The 20,824-nt window shown below is 43.5% G+C and overlaps 1 long non-coding RNA gene across 2 annotated transcripts in view; it reads right to left on the bottom strand.

The window, feature by feature from the left end:
* The window catches only part of LOC137562910 (uncharacterized), a 74,743-nt gene that overhangs the window by 36,606 nt on the left and 17,313 nt on the right, over nt 1-20,824 (bottom strand). The window contains exons 3-4 of one of the 2 annotated variants that reach the window (XR_011030210.1): nt 14,538-14,652; nt 14,092-14,452 (exon numbers count right to left, since the gene is read on the bottom strand). This is a non-coding gene — a long non-coding RNA (uncharacterized lncRNA). Of the gene's footprint in view, nt 1-14,091; nt 14,453-14,537; nt 14,653-20,824 lie in introns of those variants that run through there. The other variant, XR_011030211.1, reaches the window with a different exon arrangement.

Here is a 20,824-nt window from a genome sequence, read left to right as displayed (position 1 = left end):
TGCTCTAAGGGTACACAAAAGAGCAAAATGCCACAAATACTAAAAACAACCAATCAGTGCTACATTGCAGTCTTGGAAGATAAACCATACAATCACTTTAGTAAACAATGTGAAGTTTAGTGTGTTATAACCTGAACACATTTCTGGGGCCTCTCGCGCTAATTGCCTCGCTGACTGAAAGCAAACATCATATTTAGACAAATACAAAGACCAAGGTTATGTTGGTGCATTTGTTATACAAATAATGTTTGTATAATTCTAGTGTTCCTCAACATCATCATAATATCTACTGTATATACTCGAGTATAAGTCTAGAAATTTAGGTCTGTTTCACTTTATAAAAGTATAGGGGTCGACTCATACACGAGTCACAGGCAACACTGAGCCCTCTGAATAATGTGTGTACTAACAGTGACATTCCCATTTTCAGCAATTTACACAGCAATAAATGATACTTTGAGGAAAGGAAATGCCAAGAAAACACAGGTCTCAAAGTTTTGGCCACAACAATTAGCAAGGAAAGGGGTGCTGGGAAATACTGGGCTGCAGGAAGGTGAGTGAATAATTGCAGCACTTGGGGGCCTGGAGGAGGTATTGGCTGCACTTAAGGGACAGGAGGGGACAATGGCTGCAACACTGTATGCAGTGCAGTCTTTAACCCCTCCTGAGCCCCTAGTGCAGCCATTAACCACTTTACCCCCGCGCGTACGGATTTCTCCGCCCCTTTTTCCATCCTTTCACCCCCAGGGACGGAGAAATCCGTACTTTGCGCACTCCCGCCGCTGTCCGCGCTCCCGCTCGTAAACACGCCGCCCGCCGCTAGTAAACACGCCGCCGTCCGCTCGCCCAGAGATCAACGAACGGGAAAATCCATTCCCGTTCGTTGATCTAAGCCCCGCAATGATCTGCTGCAGCTCGGCTGAGCAGCGCGATCATTGTGAAAAAATAACAAAGTCCCAGCCTCTTTCTACTTCCTGCAAGCGTCCGGAAGGACGCTTGCAGGTCGCATGAAACAAATTGGTAATGTTGCCATCTTGTGGCCAAATAGTAAAACTACACCCTAACCATTTTTTACACACAAATAAACTTGTTTTACACAAAAAATTAACTCCTTACCTCCCACACTCCCCAATTTTTTTATTTTTGTAATTAAAAAAAAATAAAAAATTTACAATTTAAAAAAAATACATAAATAGTTACCTTAGGGACTGAACTTTTTAAATATTTATGTCAAGAGGGTATAACACTGTTACTTTATAAACTATGGGCTTGTAATTAGGGATGGACGCAAAACTGAAAAAAATGCACCTTTATTTCCAACTAAAATATTGGCGGCAAACATTGTGATAGGGACATAATTTAAACGGTTTTATAACCGGGATAATTAGGCATATACATCTAATGGGTTTTAATTACAGTAGCATGCATCATTTAAAAACTATAAAGGCCGAAAACTGAAAAATAATAAATTTTTTCCCACATTTTTTCCTATTTTCCCATTAAAACACATTTAGAATAAAATAATTCTTGGCATAATGTCCCACCTAAAGAAAGCCTAATTGGTGGCGAAAAAAACAAGATATAGTTCATTTCATTGCGATAAGTAATGATAAAATTATAGACGAATGAATGGAAGGAGCGCTGAAAGGTGAAAATTGCTCTGGTGGTCAGGGGGTAAAACCCCTCAGTTGGGAAGTGGTTAACTTTAATGGATAGACTTATACTTGAGTCAAAAAAAAAATTCCAGCCTAAGAGGGTTGAATATTGGAGTCGACTTACAGTGATGTGAAAAACTATTTGCCCCCTTTTGCATGTTTGTCGCACTTAAATGTTTCTGCTCATCAAAAAACGTTAACTATTAGTCAAAGATAACATAATTGAACACAAAATGCAGTTTTGCATGGCAGATATCCAATGCGCAAACCACTTTTAAGCAAAAAGAGCATTAAGGCTCGTCTCAATTTTTGTTAAAAAACATCTCAATGATTGCCAAGACTTTGGGGAAAATACCTTGTGGACCAACGAGACAAAAGTTGAACTTTTTAGAAGGTGCGTGTCCCGTTAGATCTGGCTTAGAAGTGACACAGCATTTCAGCAAAAGAACATCATACCAACAGTAAAATATGGTGGTGGTAGTGTGATGGTCTGGGGTTGTTTTGCTGCTTCAGGACCTGGAAGGCTTGCTGTGATAGATGGAACCATCAATTCTACGGTCTACCTAAAAATCCTGAAGGAGAATGTCCGGCCATCTGTTCGTCAACTCAAGCTGAAGCGATCTTGGGTGCTGCAGCAGGACAATGACCCAAAACACACCAGCAAATCCACCTCTGAATGGCTGAAGAAAAACAAAATGAAGACTTTGGAGTGGCCTAGTCAAAGTCCTGACCTGAATCCTATTGAGATGTTGTGGCATGACCTTAAAAAGGCGGTTCATGCTAGAAACCCCTCAAATAAAGCTGAAATTACAACAATTCTGCAAAGATGAGTGGGCCAAAATTTCTCCAGAGCGCTGTAAAAGACTCATTGCAAGTTATCGCAAACGCTTGATTGCAGTTATTGCTGCTAAGGGTGGCTCAACCAGTTATTTGGTTCATGGGGAAATTTCTTTTTCACACAGGGCCATGTAGGTTTTGAGTTTTTTTTTCTCACTAAATAATAAAATCCATCATTTAAAACTGCATTTTGTGTTCAATTATGTTATCTTTAACTAATAGTTAACGGTTTTTGATGAGCAGAAACATTTACGTGTGACAAACATGCAAAAGAATAAGAAATCAGGAAGGGGGCAAATAGTTTTTCACATCACTGTATACACAAGGTCGACTTGTATTCGAGTATATACGGTACCTCTTTGTCAATGACAATGTATGCCACATACTTACTGTTCTAGGTAAAATTATCTCAATAACCCCATGAAACATACGCATTTTTAAGGAGTATGCCATAATTGCATATGAATGCATTGTAGTCAGAAATAGATTAAGAGTAAATGGGGCCCTGCTAATGGTCACCTTTTTTTTTTTAGTAAGATTTGGTGACATGGGTGACCTGGATTTGAACCTCAGATCTTCATGTTCAGTAAGCCAACACCTATTCAGTAAGGAGTCCTTGGGCAAGACTCCTTAAGACTGCTACTATCTACTGAGCACGCCCTAAAGGCTGAAGCTTAAGCACTTTGAGTCGACCAGGAGAAAAGCGCAATATGAATGTTATTTGACTTGTCTTGTCACTAGGCCCCTAGACTTTCTCCAGGCCCTAGGCAACTGGTTCTGATTGTAGTAATCTCCTTATGCTTTTTAATGAACTAAAATATTTATTCAATTTAATACCATTTATTAGCTAACTTAATCTGCCATTTTGTTGCTCAACTGTGAGTAGCAAGCTTCTTTCAATTGTAAAATAAAGCAGCCAAATGGGAACTTTCACAATTACATACATCAATAGTTGACATTCAGTGTGGGTATGGCCTGGTAAATAAACGCCTCATGTCACATCTAGCAGAGGGGTTGTCGCTCACTCAGATTTGTATGCATAAGACCACCGCCAGTACCGGGTGCCTGCAGCCAACTGCAAGCACCCAGGAAATAAATAAGAGCAGCTGAACTAGCTAATTAAGTGTACAGTTGTCAGCTGTTCGTATGAAAGAGCCCTAAAAGATTCAACTTCATTCCAAATCTTCTCTACTGCAACTGCAAAATTAATTTGACTGTCATAAGCTGAAGTACCCTTTGAGATGTTGAACGTTTAGGTTTAAGGCCCCGTTCACATTGCACGCGTTCCCGTCCGCGTTTCGGGAACGCGTGCGGGAGGCCGACACGCACGACATCAGACAGTGCATAGAGTGCACTGTCTAATGTTCACACTGCATGCGTTCCGGACCTGTGCGGTCCGGGAACGCATGCTGCACGCGTTTCCTAGCAAAACGCGCGGCTGTCCCATTCACTTTCAGTGAATGGGATCAGCCACGCAACGCACAGAGACGCACATGACGTGCGTTCCTGTGCGTTGTGTTCTGAACGGAACGCGCCTGCGTTCCGTGATATGAACGGGGCCTAACTAGTTACTGCACCTTGTGCAGTATATCTACACCCTGACAGAGTTTATCTGATGTCCAAGGAACGTAGATATTCGTCTCCTGCTGCATCGCCGTTGTGCGCGGTTCCGCGAGTGCTCTCGCTGCCGCCCATTAGTAGACAGATCAGTGAATGAGAGCACAGTTCCCATTCACCAATCTAAGTGCCTGTGATCAATGAGATGCCGGTGGTCATTGACTAGTGAAAGTAAAAACATGCACACGTTATGTTCTGTAACATGTGTATGTAGTAAACAGCACACACTAGGAATAAAGTGGGGTGGGGGGATCTCTAGCGGCCAAATAATAAAATTGCATGCATCCCATTAAATAAAAATACATAAAATAACCCATTAATTAACCCTTTACCGCCCCCCAGTTTTCAAAATAAAAAACACTTATTTAAAAAAAAGTGACATTTAACCACTTCCGGATTCTCGTAGCGTATATACACGCCCCTGAATCCTGAAGTGTATACCAGTTCCATGTCAGTTCACGGAGGGTGTCTCCGTGAACACCCTGCGAGCCGATCGGCGGCTCGCAGGGTAAATGTAAACACACGGGGAAGATCTTCCCCGGTGTTTACATGTATACGGTGCTGCTGTGCAGCAGCGCCGTAGAGGAGATCGGCGATCCCCGGCCTCTGATTGGCCAGGGATCACCGGCATCTGATAGGCTAAAGCCTATCCCATCAGGCGCAGGACGGAAATCCGTCCTGCGCCGCTCACAGGGGGAGGGAGAGGGAGGGAAGGGGAAGGAGGCCAGGAAGCACTGCGGAGGGGGGCTTTGAAGAGCCCCCCCCCCCGCAAGCGCAAGCAGCCGGCGGCGATCAGACCCCCCCCAGCAGGACATCCCCCTAGTGGGGAAAAAAGGGGGGAAGTCTGATCGCCCTGGCTGCTAGCTGATCTGTGCTGTGGGCTGGAGAGCCCACGCAGCACAGATCAGCACAACATTTCATGGTGTGGAAGTGGTTAAATACATAAATAGTTACGTTAGGGACTCTTAATATGTATGTAATGAGAGTAGATTACTGTGGTTTTTACAAATAAGGGCTTGTAATTAGTAACAGATGCAAAACTTAAAAAATACACCTTTATTTCCAAATAAAATATTATTGTATACATTGTGATAGGGACATAATTTAAACGGTTTAATAATGTATTATATAACTATTTTTTTCTTATTTCTCCTGTTAAAATGTATTTTCGAATAAAATAGTTCTTAGCAAAATGTACCATCCAAAAAATGCCTGATTAGCAGTAAAAAAACAAAACAAAATATAGATCATTTTGTTTTAATAAGGAGTGATAAAGTTATTGGCGAATGAAAGGGAGGAGTGCTGAAATTTGAAAATTTCTCTGATCCATAAGGGAAAATAACCCACAGTGGTTAACGCGTTAATACAGTATTTGTACTGTATATGGTGTATACCCTTGTCTGTATTATTTTGTACCCCATGTTTGTTTATTACTTTATACAGTGCCAGGGAATATGTTGGCGCTTTATAAATCAATAATAGAGAGTATACGCAGAATGCAGTGCGGTCACATGATCACATAACTTTTGCCTGTACTGAAATGTATAGCAGAAGTCCTCTGCTATCTATCCTGCCTTCCTACACCACCATTCAAGTGATGGATACACACTACTACACTTCCTCCTGCATTGCCTTCTAATGTGGTTTATTGCTTCAGTCCCTGTAGCCTAATGATTGTTATTATACCACACTTGACTGTGCAATATTGCACACATGTTTTTGCATCACAATGTGATTTTTTGTGTGCGATTTTATCGTAGCAAAATAAAACAAAATGAGCAACGCACACAGTGTGTGGGGAAAAAAAGCACAAAGCCGTCTTTTTCTTTTGAACATGCAGTGGTGTGTGTTTCACGCTATACGGCAAAACATGCATGAATTTCATTTTAAAGGGACGGTCCAAGCAAAATAAAAAAATGAGTTTCACTTACCGGGGGCTTCTACCAGCCCCATGCAGCCATCCTGTGCCCTCGTAGTCACTCACTGCTGCTCCTGTCCCCCGCTGGCAGCTTGCCGACCTCGGAGGTCGGCGGGACGCATTGCGTACATTTTTACGCATTCCCGCTAGTGCAGGAACATTAACACATACATTTTTACGCGTTACTGGTTTAATGCGTACATTTTTACGCATTAAACCGGTAACGCGTAAAAATGTATGTGTAAATGTTCCTGCACTAACGGGAATGCGTAAAAATGTACGCAATGCGTCCCGCCGACCTCCGAGGTCGGCAAGCTGCCAGCGGGGGACAGGAGCAGCAGTGAGTGACTACGAGGGCACAGGATGGCTGCATGGGGCTGGTAGAAGCCCCCGGTAAGTGAAACTCATTTTTTTATTTTGCTTGGACCGTCCCTTTAAGTGTGTGCCCTGCTGACTGTGGAATGCTTAGTAGCAAGAAAATATTATAAATAAGAAAGAAAAGTTTCTAAAATGAATTGGCCCGGAGCACTTGCAAGCCGCTAATTAATTTGGTAGTTAGAAGGTTGAGCAATGTTAATTGCACAGCTGCACTGCTGATCTTTCTGTCTTCTGTAGTTTCTGAATCCTGAAACCAGCACCAAGGTAGTGTGACTTTAGTCAGAGCACCTGATCTGCATCCTCATTCCTGGTCAATGGCTTAAGGGGAATATAAACTGGGAGGGATATGGATGTTTTCTTTTAGACAATACCAGTTGCATGGCAGTCCTGCTGATCTCTTTTGCTGCAGTAGTGGCTGAATCACACACCTGAAACAAGCATGCAGCTAATCCAGTCTGACTTCAGTCAGAGCACCTGATCTGCATGCTTGTTCAGGGGCTGTGGCTAAAAGTATTAGAGACACAGGATCAGCAGGGGAGTCAGGCAACTGGTATTATTTTTAAAGGAAAAATCCACATCCTTCAGCCTACAGTTTAGGTTCCCTTTAAAGGGCAAGTGAAGTGAGAGGAATATGTAGGCTGCCATATTTATTGCCTTTTAAGCAATACTAGTTGCTAGGCTCGAGCGCTGTTAAAACAGCACAGGAGATTTAGGCGCAGACTAATAGGGATGACGGCTATAGCAGCACAGGGAGTAACTTCGACGCCGTCAGAAGACGGAGCTGAAGTTACTTTAAAACACTGTAATTCGGCCTCCAGTGATAGCTGGCAGCCAAATTACATCATTCCCCACTATCCACGTGGACCTGGAGGGGATAAGTAATTAAAGGGAACCTTAACTGAGAGAGATATGGAGGTTTCCTTTTAAACAATACCAGTTGCCTGTTAGTTCTGCTGATCCTACTGACTGCAATAGTGGCTGGATCACACACACCTGAAACAAGCGTGCAGCTAATCCAGTGTGACTTCAGTCAGAGCATCTGATCTGCATGCTTGTTGAGGGGCTGTGGCTGAAAGTATTAGAGACACAGGATCAGCAGGAGAGTCAGGCAACTGGTACTATTTCTGGCTGGGTGCACATTTGCCAGTGCGTAAAAGGTTGCGTTTCCTGTCATGTGTGTTTTTGCGTTTGTATTGCGTTTTTTGTATGTATGCATTTGCGTTTTTCCGCACATGTGGAAATACATCAGAAAACATAAAAAATAAAAACACCACATAAAAATGCATGGAAAATGCATACAAAATGTATTACATTGCGTCACCATTGACTTCCATTATGCGCGTTTTTGAAAAATATGCAACAAAACCAGCGTTTTTAAAAACATATATTATAAAAGGCATCCAAAACGCATATGCGTTTTTTGATGCGGCCCATTCTCTACCATTGCTGGCAAAAACGCTGCGTTTTTTACGCAACGCTAACGTTTCTGCTAACTGTGTTTCTAGCCTCAAAAGGAAAAATCCATATCCTTCTCAGTTTAGGTTCCCTTTAACACTGCCGGGACTTGTGCAGGAGCAGGGTACATGTCAGGCAATCCTGCTGACTCTCTATCTCTAATACTTTTAGTCATAGACTCTGAACAAGCATGCAGATCAGATGTTACTGACATCATTGTCTGAATCACACCAGAAACAAGCATGCAGCTAATCCGGTCAGATCTGACACTGCTGCAAATGAATCAAACGGGCTGCCAGGCAACTGGTATTGTTTAAAAAAACATAAATAATTCAGCCTCCATATTCTTCTCATTTCAGTTGTCCTTTAAAATATTAGAAGTCATAGGTTCAACATAATGGCCAGAAATTTGGGATTTTTCATATCCCTCTCATTACAACATTACTTTTAGAAATTGTACTCTTGATTCAGGAAAGGATATTCAGGAAAGGAGGATATGGATTACGTAGGAGGAAGGGGGGGGGGGGATGTACCCTACGAAACATATTAAACAGGATCTCAGTGCCCCCTCCTCAAAATTAAAACATTTTACTAACCTCCCCTTATGGAAGTTTCTTAATTGTGTGGGCTGTGAAATCACATTATTGAACTACATCCTCCAGCATGCACTGCGGCAGCCAGGGCCATGTGATATCACAAAGGGCAATTCCAACATTGGAAGCTGAAAGGGAAGAATCAGGATGGAGAACCACATGTAGATGGGGGGGGGGACTAGGGAGCAGCCCCCTGAAGTTAATTAAATTCTTGGGAATGGCGGTTCTTGGTTATGTCAATCGTAATGTTGATCAGCAGTGCAGTTGTTTAGTGTATGGCCAGTTTAAGGCTAGTATACGCTATTTAGCATTTTAAACAGATGAGATGTTAGATTCTATACAATACTAGCTAAAATCTAATAAAAGCTAGTGTTCTCAATCAATTTCCATTCATTTTGATTGAATATTGATTGGGAAAGGCAGTTCCTTCATATATGAAGAGTGGGGGGAGGTGGCTTGTAGAAAAGTCAAGATACCTACCATGTACGAGCTGCCGGAGTGCTGAAGTTTCTCCCCAGCGGCCATCTTAGTTCGATGCTCTGTCCAGTCTTCTGATTGGAGGCTTTCCAGCTGGCTTCATTAGTGTAATTTACAGGCTATGTTTTGAGGCAATTTTTATTTAATGACTCCTACGTGCTGCAATTCATTGTTTTATGCAGTGTGTGGCTCTAGTCACTGGGTTCCCTAAAGTAGATTAGTGCTTTTTTAATGCATATTGTGTAGAATACACTGGGAATAAGATGGGAGGAAGCACCAGCCAGTCTTTTCCAGTGAACACAGGAGTGAGCAGAGGAAGAGGGTGGGTGGAGTCAGGTTCCGTCCGCCCATGATGCCAAGTGAGGTGACTTCCTCAGGCGGCAGAAGTCTGGGGGCAGCACCAGGCAGAAACAGGAAGTCAAGAGAGTGCCTGGCCAACCTATACTGGGGGCAACTGTACCTGGCTAACCCATACTGGGGGCAACTGTACCTAGCTACCAATACTTGGGGCATCTATACATGGCTATCTACCTGTACTGAGGCTGTCAGGCCTACACTCTGTAATTAGAAAAAAAACCCACATATATCCAGGCACATCGCCTCTAGTTAGGGCATTAAATAAGTTATTAAGGAAAGGGGGATGCTGAAGGGGGTGTGGCCAGAAAACAGCAAAAATCTATTAACCCTTCGCACTCTCACATGCAAATTTTCAAACAAATGCATTCACAGATTCACTCATCCAGGCACAACTGTTATCCCTACAGCTAAGTTAAAAGCCGGGGGTCTTACTTCATGGAAGAATGCATTCTTATGCTTAGTCACCTATACTGCGCAGAAGTACCCAGGTAAACATAGGTGTCCTAACTCTGGCCCTGTAACATGCATAGTGCAGACATGCAAACATTCATTGCATCAAATCTATTTAGGGATTAGGAGCACACATCCTGACGTCCTCTCCTGGGACAGATAGTGCATCTTACCAATCGCACAAGGGAGCGAACGTAATGTATCCATGCGCACCATGCACATACACCAGCATAAGCTGTGTGCATGCTGACAAACACATACAGGGGAAGGAGGGAGTGCACTGAATTAAAACCCTAGCCACAGGGGTCAGTAACAAGAAAAAAAACACATATATCCAGGCACATCGCCTCTAGTTAGGACATTAAATAAGTTATTAAGAAAAAGGAGGTGCTGAAGGGGGTGTGGCCAGAAAACAGCAAAAATCTATTAACCCTTCGCACTCTCACATGCAAATTTTCAAACAAATGCATTCACAGATTCACTCATCCAGGCACAACTGTTATCCCTACAGCTAAGTTAAAAGCCGGGGGTCTTACTTCATGGAAGAATGCATTCTTATGCTTAGTCACCTATACTGCGCAGAAGTACCCAGGTAAACATAGGTGTCCTAACTCTGGCCCTGTAACATGCATAGTGCAGACATGCAAACATTCATTGCATCAAATCTATTTAGGGATTAGGAGCACACATCCTGACGTCCTCTCCTGGGACAGATAGTGCATCTTACCAATCGCACAAGGGAGCGAACGTAATGTATCCATGCGCACCATGCACATACACCAGCATAAGCTGTGTGCATGCTGACAAACACATACAGGGGAAGGAGGGAGTGCACTGAATTAAAACCCTAGCCACAGGGGTCAGTAACAAGAAAAAAAACACATATATCCAGGCACATCGCCTCTAGTTAGGACATTAAATAAGTTATTAAGAAAAAGGAGGTGCTGAAGGGGGTGTGGCCAGAAAACAGCAAAAATCTATTAACACCTATATTTACCTGGGTACTTCTGCGCAGTATAGGTGACTAAGCATAAGAATGCATTCTTCTGTGAACTAAGACCCCGGCTTTTAACTTAGCTGTAGGGATAACAGTGGTGCCTGGATGAGTGAATCTGTGAATGCATTTGTTTGAACATTTGCATGCGAGAGTGCGAAGGGTTAATAGATTTTTGCTACACTCTGTAATTGTCTGTTGGGATCATTGGGGATGCAATAAAGGTGATAGTCGTTGGATCCTTTGAAATTGGTGCCCAGATTCTTTACTTCTCTCTGTTTATATTGATGGTTTCAGTCCTAGATGCACAATTACCACACCGGATACCCCCAACGTTTGCCAATTCATCTAGTGCCAACCAACCCACTCCTTTGCTACTAGATGTATCAGATGACAGTCAATCCTAATCATAAAAAATCTCAGTAGTCAGCAAGCCAAAGGTCATACACATAAAATCAGACAGGTACAGGGATGAGACAGGAGAGTGGTCAAAGAGGCAAGAGTCGGTTCAGGAAGCAGGCAACGGGATGGTGAATATAAAGGCAAAGGTTCAGGCAAAAATTCAGACAATAAGGAAGCTAACAGCAAGAAATGCCCAAAGGCAAAAAACAACTGCACCAACTAGACTTGTGTACTGCTATCCACCAATCAGGAGGTCTCACCGCAGTGACCAGCCAATGGAGTGCCTAGCCTGCCTCAGGACAATCACTTTCTGGTTCAGAGGCAGAGCCGGAGAACTTACACCAAGCATCCAGTCACCTGGCAACCCCAGAGGAAGTTTGTCCATGATCCTGCAGGACCTGTAGAGACGCCAAACACACGTGGAAGGCCGCGCACCTTTCCATGCCGAGCCCCCAATCCGTCGCTGGAGCCAGGTGGAGGTGAGATCGTGCCACAGTGATTGTAGTAATTACAGCACACATTACTGAGAATAACATAGTTCATAGTCTATTCTAAACGTGAACAGTTTGAATATATCCCTTAAAGCGGGAGTGTTACCATAAAAATCAAATTTCAACCGCAACTAGCTTGAGTGTATCACGTGATAAAGATGCTAATCCTGCATTCAAAACTTGCAAAACTTTTTCTGCTGTTTTGGTTTGGAGTTATCACATACTTTAGGAGCACTGGCCCTTTAATAGTCAGTGCCAAACAGTTGCATGCTGGGGGTTCTTTTTATCTATAATATATTTTTCCTCTTCCCTTTATTTCCCTGCCTAGCTACCTATCTGAAACATGATCCTCTGCTCACTTGTGTTTACAAGCAAGGTTGAGGTGACTCAGCGATTGGAGGAGAAAAGAAAAAAAGTTAAAGACACTGAAGCGAACTTATTTTGCACACGTTACCTTATAAGTCGCTTCAGTGCTCTCATAACAAGTAATCCGCCGTGACCCCGCCACTAAACGAGCGCTTTAGACCCCTGAAAATCCCCGGGGGGCAATTTGACCAGCGCTTCCTGAAAGAGGTAGAGCTTTCAGCTTCAGCTCTGCCCCTCCTGATGTCAATCGCGACGCATCGCCGCCTCTCCCTCTTCCTTCACAGAGAGGGGCGAGGAGAGGCGGTGATTGACGTCAGGAGGGGCAGAGCTACAGCTGGAAGCTCTGCCTCTCAGCGCAGCAAAATCCACGACCAAGTTGGTCGTGGATACTTGCAGAGGGATTTGGGGGCTCTGCAGCCCTCGTTTAGCGGCGGGGACACAGCGGATTATTTGTTATGAGAGCACTGAAGCGACTTATAAGGTAACATGCAAAATAAGTTCGCTTCAGTGTCTCTTTAAGGGAAGAAATGACATCAGGATTTAGCCTCAAACCAGGGGCGTAGCAGTAGGAGGTGCAGAGGTTGCGACCCCTTGTGCCAGAGGGGCCCTCCCTCAATTGCATTAGCTCTCTATTAGTCCTGTGCTCATAATAATCACTTCTATAGATACTGTGAATAGTGGTAATCATTAAACTGTTCCCCATCCCCTTCTTGCACCTCTGACACTATAGTTGCTATTGCCAGGTTTTGGTGCGTCAATTGTTATGTATAGAGTGCATGGGGGGCCCCAATGTAAAACTTGCATCGGGGCCCACAGCTCCTTAGCTATGCCACTGCCTCAAACTGTAAGCAAAAGCCATGGTTTCTGCCAGGAACAGAATTATTTTCATTTATTATTTAAAATTCACTGAAATAAAAATGTGGACAGTACAATACATGTCTTATGTAAGTAGATGAAGTATTTATCTACTTATGTATGTTTTTTTTTCCCTGGCATAGTATGGCTAATCCTACTGCTTTATTGGAACATGTAGTATAAGGAAATCCAGCATACTAAAAAATGACCAGCAGAGGGCTCCCCTAGACTTTTGTAATGTTCAATTTACTGGAGTGTAATCTGAAAGAAAACACATCCCACCTTAGTAGCTAATACAATCTGCCAGATTCAGAAAGGGAGTTCGAGAAAGCAGATTATCATCCTGGTAAACTCCATCAGTCAAATAAGCTGCTTTATACCTGGCACACGCACCATGCAATTTCCCATCAGATAGATTGGTTGAATAGATAATTACCGACTGGTCCGATCTGATTTCGGATTGTTTTTCTGATCGATTTTGTATAGAAGTGATTAGGAAATTGATAAGAAAAATGATCCGACATAAGATCGGACCCGTTGGAAGTTATCGATTCGACCCTTCTGACGGGAAATTGTAAGGTGTGTACCATGCATAACATACATATAATATAACTAATCTAGTAGTTGCACCAACACCACTTGTGCACTTCCTGTTTGCTGCAGAGAGTTCCAGTTGAACAGTCATTGTAATATTATTAACTTTGCTGCGCTCTCCCGAACATGTAACAGCCTGCAATAGATCAAAAGCTTCATATAGCGTAATACAATACTATAAACTGACACTCCACACCAAACATGCCATGCAATCCCTTGTGTATAAGGGCCCATTCACCAGGGGCGATTAGCGGCCTATTACCACTAATCACTGGCGCATTTTGAAAGCGCTAGTGCAATGTAATTTATACGGCAGTGATCTCACTGCCACGATTGCCGGTAATTCGCAATTAGCGCTAATCGCAAACACGCTACAGTTTTTTGCGATTTTAAAGTGATCGCAATTGCAACGTATTTCAATTACAAAAAAAATTTGCGAAAATGCCCAGTGAAAAATACGCGTTTACCACGTAAAAATCACCAGTAAGTGTTAATGGGCCCTAACACAGTGCTTGCACTCCGTGGGCATGCTGCACACCCCTTTTCTCTGCGGCTCACCAGATTCTAACCACTTATATCTGCAGGTGGATCATGTGCTTGTTTGATAATCTCAAAAATGAGAAGCAGGCTTCTTCATCCAAATATTCCAGCTTTTAATGTCACAAAGACATAAAATTATAAAAACTCAAAACGTAATATGCTAAAAACAACTGCACTCCTCACTGCACGCTGGTGTTGCACTTCAGCGCCCAAGGTTATGCACAGTCATGTCAAAATACTCCTAACCGCTGTTGATCCGTTATCCAGTTGCCCTCTTGAGGCATCCCGCTTGCTCACTGTCTCTGTATGGCGGCTCAGCGTTCCCGTATGTCACACTTCCTCCTGGCTGGCGGGTGCGATTGGGTCAGACCTGCTTGCTCCGCCCTACGCATTTCGTTGTCACATCTGGACTCATCAAATTCGGGACAATAACATATTAGACCACCCTTGGTTTTGAGGATCTCTGGGGTGCTCTGAGGGAAAACGCTAGACATTTAATGTGCCTGCACTGCATAGCACACCTGACTTATTTTAACAAGCTGAATTCCACTGGCATACCTGCAATTAGTCTGGTGTTTTTCTATCCTCTACCTCTCCAAGTGCATCAGTGGGAAGGCTGCCTTGCATGGTGGCTGTCAGTGTTACTGAGAGTAGAGTGATTACTGCACGATTCCTGTAAAAGATATTATTTAATGACACTTAATTACTAGTATAGGAAATACCGTACCTCAAATATGTCATCCTCATTTATAAGTCTAATCCAATATTTGACCCTCTTAAAGTGCACATTCATCAAAAATAAAAAAATCCACTTACCTGGGGCTTCCTCCAGCCCCTGCAAGCCGTTCTGTGCCCTCGTTGCAGCTCTGCTCACCGATGGTGGCCCGGGGTCCCCTCCAGCGCAAGATCCCCACTGCGCATGCGCGAGCAGCTCTCAGAGCCGCACTGACATCATCCCGACGTTCTGCGCTTGCGCAGTACAGTCCGGATAATGTCAGCACGACCAGTGAGCTGCATGCTGAAGCGCAGAAGTAGCTGACCTGGCGAGGTCGGCATCTCCATCAGAGGGGACCGGGAGCCACCAGAGCTGCGGCGAGGGCACAGGATGGCTGCCAAGGGCTGGAGGAAGCCTGAGGTAAGTGGATTTTTTTATTTTTAAGTTGCTCGGACCTTCCCTTTAAGCTGGAATTTTTTTATTGACTCTAGTATAAGTCTACCCGGCAAAGTTAATGGATGCACTTAGGGACCAGCAGGAATTAACAGATGTACTTGCGGTCTCAAGGACAGGTTTGAGAAACACTGATCTTATGTGTAGGAAACTGCAACATACAGTAAAACAAAATGATGGCTCCTGTCACTTAAAACTATGACAAAAATAATGCTTTCCCCCTGCAATGCAACGTTTTCTTGCTCTTTTTTGGCAATGTGGAAGCAATAAAGCCTTTTTCACATGGCTGAGGCTAAAGGCAGTGAATTCACCTGTCAGCTGCTCCTGTGCACAAGCCAGGCACCTGCTAGCACTAAGCACGGTCGCTGGAGAAGCAGCCACTGTGTTGTCATATCTGAGCATAAAAACAAGGAACACCAAGAGCCCCAATAGTGTAATTTGTACTGGTAAATGGTTACTAGATAGAGTAAATATGAATACTCACAAACCAGGGTTACCATTAGGCAACCACTGTAAAGGCAGGTGGGGAGACTTTCCTTACCCCACTCAGGAATAAGAAGTCGCTCTCTGTAGATGAGAAAAAAGGGGTTCAACCCTCCACCCAGGGTGGACTCAATATTATGCAGGAGAACAGAGGCGCCAAGAGGATAAAAGGAAGCTAAATGAGCTTAAAAACCAAATTCTTGGTAAATAGAGGAGGTAGTGGTGGACTTACCTCCTCCAAGTAGACACACAACGACTGTAGTAAAGACAGTCAATATATTTTATTTATGAACTCCAAATATGCAACGCGTTTCGCAGGTTTGATCCCGCTTCATCAGGCAATAACAACGGAGCAATAGCATATGTGGCCAGTAGAAGAGCCAGGCACCTCTGTCTGTCTACAGAAGTGCCTGACGCTTCTACTGACCACATATGCTATTGCTCCGTTGTTATTGCCTGATACAACGGGATCAAACCTGCGAAACGCATATTTGGAGTTCATAAATAAAATATATTATCCTGCATCATATCTGAGCATAGTTGCTGCACCAATTCATATATCCTGCCAGATCCTTGCTCACACCTAGGCGGTCTGAAACACTACTGCTGTAGTAACATAGATGTCCATAGGGGAGTAGTTGCTGTGTCAGCTGATGTCACGCCTCCATGCTGACTCAGGAGACATGACTTCAGACTGACTGGGGTGGAAGGAGGAAGTCAGACATAACCAGGCAGCTGGGTTCTTCTGAGTAATTTTGAATTTGAGAACAGTTTCATTTTTTTTTTTGCAACATTTTTCACAAACTTTGCAAGACATGCTCCAGAGGCTTCCCTCCGTCCACATCCAACTCGGTTTTCCCGCGTTGTGCCCCCATCGAAGTTTGCAGCCATGCTCCCGTATGAAAGCTAGGGCAGCTGCACTGCGTCTGCGCAGTAGCACGGACCTGCTCAGGCTTCAGTGGAAAAGGTTGATGCATCTGCGCATGCGCGAGCCTTCAACAAGGCCTTGGCAACGGTTTTATGGAGGACCCAGCGCTGGAATGGGCCGGCTTCCCTGTATTGAGGGGATTACACATTTGGGGCACTTTTTTCCCCTACATGTACACTGTAACAACAACTACAGACCAGACATGAAAATGTAAACAAACGTTGAAACTTGTGAGCACTCATCACCACCTTGTGGTAAGCTGGAAAAACAATATATCCTTTTACAATTGTAACTGAAAGAATACCCGAGGTGACTTGTGATATGATGAGATAGACATGTGTATGTACAGTGCCTAGCACATAACTATGTTGTGTTCCTTTTTTCTGCCTGAAAGAGTTACATATCAGGTATGTAAGTGGCTGACTCAGTTCTGACTCAGACAGGAAATGACTACAGTGTGACCCTCACTGTCAATGATAAGAAATTACAACTATAAAACACTTTCCTGGCAGAAAATGGCTTCTAAGAGCAGGAAAGAGATAAAAATAGTCAATAGTTCATACATTGTAGCTCTGGCATACTTCAAAGAATGTGTCATTGAGCAAAAACAAAACAGTCAAAACTTAAACAGTAGATTTAAACAAAATAAAACTGTGGAATATCTTAAAAAACCCTGTTAGAACTTACCGGTAGCGGTATTTCAACGAATCCTCCAGGATGGCTAAAACATGAGAGGAAGCCTGCTCCACCCCAAAGGAAACACCCCCACAATTATTCAATTAGACAGACCATATAGGTCCTCCTCTGCCATAGTCCCTCAGTAAATATAGAGTACAACCTAGGAGGACCCCATAAAGTAAGAACAATACTACCATATGTATGCATAATAATTAATCTAATATCTCCCAAGATAGGGAGGGAACTAAGGTAGCCATCCTGGAGGATTCGTTGAAATACCGCTACCGGTAAGTTCTAACAGGGTTTTAACAACTCATCCTCCAGGATGGCTAAAACATGAGAGACCAACGAGAAGTCTAATAAAGTTACCTTAGGGAGGGATGATGTTTTGTAGAACTTTTCTCCCAAAAGATAAGTCTTGAGCTGATAGTAGGTCGACTCTATAATGCTTCACAAAAGTCTGATGACTAGACCAGGTTGCCGCTTTACAGATCTGTTCTAAAGAGGCCCCTGATCTTTCAGCCCAGGAGGTAGCCAGGGATCTGGTAGAATGTGCATTCACAGCTTGGGGAATAGACTGTCCTGCCTTGGCATAGGCTAAGGTGATAACCTCTCTAATCCACCTCGCTATAGTACTTTTTGAAACTTGTAACCCTTTCCTTGACCCTGCGAAAGCTACAAACAAGTGATTAGATCTTCTGAAAGGCTTTGAGGCTTCCAGATAGGACAGTAGAATTCTCCTGACATCCAACTTGTTAAATTTTCCCTCTTTTTCATTGGAAGGAGGATCACAAAAGGATGGAATAATAATATCTTGAGATCTATGAAAGGCCGAAGATACTTTAGGGAGGTACGTAGGATCTGTTCTAAAGACTATTCTATCGGGAAACACAGTCATGTATGGGTCCTTTATTGAAAGGGCCTGAATGTCCCCAACCCTACGTGCCGACGTTATGGCGACTAAGAAAGCCGCCTTTAGAGTTAGCCATTTTATTGAAATTGAGTTGAGGGGCTCAAAAGGAGACTCAGTTAAATAATTCAAAACCAAACTTAAGTCCCAGGGAGGAAATAATTATGACGGGATTGGTCTCGATCTGGATACTGCTTTTAGAAAATCAATAACTGCCTGTTCCTTGGCTAATTTGAAATTAAGAAAAAAGGATAGAGCCGCAACCTGGACTCTTAATGTGCTAGTGGCTAGTCCTAGTTCAACACCATCTTGTAAAAATTCCAAGATACTCGGTATTGTAGTTTCTTTTATGCTTTTTCTTTTCTTCCAAGAAGCAAATACCCTCCAAACTTTACAATAAATTTTATGTGTCGTCAACTTACGGCAATTGACTAACGTAGAAATAACTCTTTTGGAGAATCCTCTTAACTTCAGAGATTCCCCTTCAAGAGCCAGGCCGCTAGGGCAAATTTCTGAGGGTTCAGGTGCAAAGTCTCGGCTTGAGACAAAAGGTCCACCCTGGGAGGTAGAAACAAAGGTCCCTGTATAGAGAGTTGAAGTATTTTCGAAAACCATACTCTCCTCGGCCAGTGGGGGGCCACAAAAATTACTAGAGCTGACTCCCGCTCTATTTTCCACAGGGCTTTCGCTATCAAGTTGAAGGGAGGAAATGCATATAGAAGGTCCTTCGGCCATGGTACCGCTAGAGCATCCAGGTGTGCAAGGTTGGACGAGGGATGAAGTGAAAAGAACGTTTTGACTTTTGCGTTCTGTGGTGACGCGAACAGATCCACTGTCGGCTGTCCCCACTGAGTTACTATCAGGTCGAATACCTGTTTGTTGAGAGACCATTCCGCTTCCGTGCATGGCTCTCTGCTTAGTCGATCTGCTAAAATATTTAGAGAGCCCTTTATATGCACCGCCAAGATCGTTTGCAGATTTATTTCTGCTATCTGTAAAATTTGTAGCGCTAAATCCCTTAGATCTTTTGACCTCGTCCCTCCTTGCTTTTGAATGTAAGATACGGTTACCATATTGTCTGATAACACGGTTACATGGCAATTTTGTATGGTCGGGAGAAATCTGAGCAGCGCCAATTTTACTGCCAGGAGCTCCCTGAAGTTGGAAGATTTGACTTGAATATCTGGAGTCCATTGTCCCTGAGCTTGGACATGCTCTAGATGGGCTCCCCAGCCATCTAGACTGGCGTCCGTATATATCCTCTTCTGAACTGGCGGATTCCATAAGCGACCCCGATTGAGGTTCGTGACCTCCTCCCACCAAAGGAGGGATGAGATCACACAGGGTGGAAGCGAATAGGACTGATCCAGACTCTCCCTGGATTTGTCCCAAACTGTTAGGAACCATTCCTGAAGAATGCGGGAATGAAATTGTGCCCAGACTACCCCCGGGATCGTTGAAGTCATCAAGCCTAACAAAGAAAGAGTCTCCATCAGGGATACTCTTGGCTGTGCTCTGAAGTCCCGTACTCTGAGAATCAGGCTTAATTGCTTGTCTTCCGGTAACAGAAAAATTTCGTTTATTGAATCCACCCAAAACCCCAGAAACTTCACTTTCTGGGTTGGGATCAACATTGACTTGTCGTAATTCACAAGCCAACCCAGCTGGGAGAGATAATGGATTGTTAGATCTATATGGCTTAAAAGAGTCTGCGTGGAGTCTGCTATCATTAGCAGATCGTCCAAATATGGAATTATTTGGATCTTCTGCAGATGCAAAAAATATGTTATTTCTGCCATAATTTTCGTAAATATGCGAGGAGCCGAAGAGATCCCAAAGGGAAGGGCTCGGTACTGGTAGTGGTGGATTGTATCCCCCACTCTTACCGCAAATCTCAGGTAGCGTTGATATGCCGGGTGTATCGGTACATGTAGATATGCATCCTGGATATCTAAAGTCGCCATAAAGGCTTCTTTTGGGATCAGATTCCTTATTGAAAAGATGTTCTCCATTCGGAACTTCTTTTCCTGAATAAACGGATTCAATTGTTTGAGATTTAAAATCATTCTGTATTTGCCGGAAGGTTTGCGTATCATGAAAATTCTGGAGTAAAAACCCCTTCTGTATTGGGTAGCCGGAACCCGGGTAATCACATTCTGCTGCAGGAGTGTACTTATTGAGTCTAGCAGAGCAGATGCTTTTTCCCGGTCCTTGGATAGACCCGTAAGGACAAAGTTTTGGGGAGGACGGGAGGAGAATTCGATTTTGTAACCTGTTTTCAGCAGGTCCAAAATAAACTCGTTTGTGGTAATATTTGTCCACACGTGGCTGAATGATAGGAGTCTCCCCCCGACCTGTTCCCTGTCACTTATTTTCTCTTGGATTTGAGGTGGCTGGTTTGTTAAAGAGAAAGGGAGTTTTTGATTTTGAGGAGTTATATGACCATCTCTTTTTCTGGGGCTGCGATTTCGCCTCCTTCTGGTTAAACTGTCCTTTGCCTTGAAAGTTTTTACGAAAAGGCTGTTTCTTTCTCTTGAAACTTTTTGCCTTTACCAGACGATCTCTCCGGGATATCTTCCAATCCTTTGCCAAATAATAGATCTCCCTCAAACTTCATTGCACAAAGTTTTTGTTTAGAGACTATGTCACCTTCCCATATATTTAGCCATAGGGCCCGT

The sequence above is a fragment of the Hyperolius riggenbachi genome, chromosome 3, assembly GCF_040937935.1.
Source record: "Hyperolius riggenbachi isolate aHypRig1 chromosome 3, aHypRig1.pri, whole genome shotgun sequence".
NCBI lineage: Eukaryota > Metazoa > Chordata > Amphibia > Anura > Hyperoliidae > Hyperolius > Hyperolius riggenbachi.
Note: the sequence above shows the minus strand (reverse complement) of the source record. Positions and strands in the feature narration are given on the sequence as shown.